We start from the raw sequence: 1,410 nt of genomic DNA, 5'->3' as shown, positions 1-1,410 counted from the left end.
TGGTAAAGTCTTCTTGATACTTAATTTGGAATTAACACTTTTCCCAGGAAATTTGTTTCTTCTTTCTGGATCTGGTGAATCATAGAATTCTATAAACAACTTATCTTTTATTTCAAAACGTTCATGAAGCCATCTTCTCATATATTCTTGGTTTTCTGGGACATCTTTTTTGTCTATATGATCAATATGATTATGAATTTTTGGACATTCTTTGCAGAGAAATTCAGTCATGGACAGGACTCTTTGCGCTGCCCTCTGTCATCTTTCCCTTCGTACACCACTGTAACATCATAAATTGCATCTAAGTAATTCTTCATAGAATCAAAAGCAACATAAGTTGCCTTTATTCTTGGTGTCAGCACATGTTTTAATACTGCAAAGCCTTTTTGAGCAGCAAATGCCTGACCAGCTGAAAGGAGTTTTGTTTGTCGTGGATTATATCTTGTACCTTCTGGGAAAATCGCAAGATACATCGGAGTTCCTGTGTTCACGTAGCTCTGCAGCTTGTTTCTCATTTCTTTTTCATTAAATTTGGCACTTCGCTTTACATAGATTCCTCCATGCTGAGGAAAATAACACCCGTACAGTGGAAGCCATTTTAGGCGATCTTTCAGCACATAGCGCACATGTCCAAGAGCATTCTGCCTAATGGCTAGGACGTCAGCAACAATCCAGTCAACTGTGCTTTGATGATTTGCTAAATATATTATATTTTCTTTATTTTCTGGCAAATCTCCATATAGCAATATCTGCACCCCGGTGTAGTTCTCGAAGAAGAAGAGCACCATGCGCTGGTAGATGCAGTAGAGCCGGTCGTCCACCGCCTGGTAGAAGGGAGCGGGCAGGAAGGCAGAGAGCAGCCGCCAGACCCCCCAGGCCAGCATGTAGGTGGGCGCCGTGCCCAGGAGCACGACGTAGCGCATCGAGTACGTGTGGAGCACTAGGGACAGCAGCATCTTCCCGGCTCGGCGGCTGGCGCGGCCCATGCGGTTGGGGGCGGAGGTCTGGGGTCGGGAGCGGGCGGCGGGCTGGGAGTCTGGGCGGCCTGGGCCCGGGCGGTGAGGGGCGGCGGCGGGCCCGGCTGGCCGCGGCAGAGGAACATTTATTTTTTGAATTCCATCTTTAGGTTAGTATTTTTAGCCAATTTATTTTGAGTTTAGTTTCTAAAATCTACTTAGAAGGGATTCATGTCTTTTGGATTAAAATTTGTTGCAACATTTAATGCTTGCCGTGAGCATTCACACAAAATAATACAGGAGAATTGCGTTATAGCTAGAAGCATATTAGTGAATGAGAACATCAGTGAAAACTATGTGATAAGTACTGTGAATATTTAGTCCTCCATAAAAGTAATGAAAAACTGACAAAAATCATAAGACAACATTATCAGAACTCCAGAAATTAACCAAA

General features: G+C 43.8%; 1 pseudogene across 1 annotated transcript; it reads right to left on the bottom strand.

Annotated features, from left to right (window-relative positions):
• On the bottom strand, positions 1-983 carry LOC105824178 (annotated as a pseudogene). The gene has a single exon (XR_001138185.1). The product of XR_001138185.1 is annotated as a 1-acyl-sn-glycerol-3-phosphate acyltransferase epsilon pseudogene (transcript).
• Positions 984-1,410: the final 427 nt, after the last annotated feature.

The sequence above is a fragment of the Propithecus coquereli genome, unplaced genomic scaffold (assembly GCF_000956105.1).
Source record: "Propithecus coquereli isolate 6110/MARCELLA unplaced genomic scaffold, Pcoq_1.0 Scaffold72, whole genome shotgun sequence".
NCBI classification, from domain to species: Eukaryota; Metazoa; Chordata; class Mammalia; order Primates; family Indriidae; genus Propithecus; species Propithecus coquereli.
This window is presented reverse-complemented; position numbering and strand designations above follow the sequence as displayed.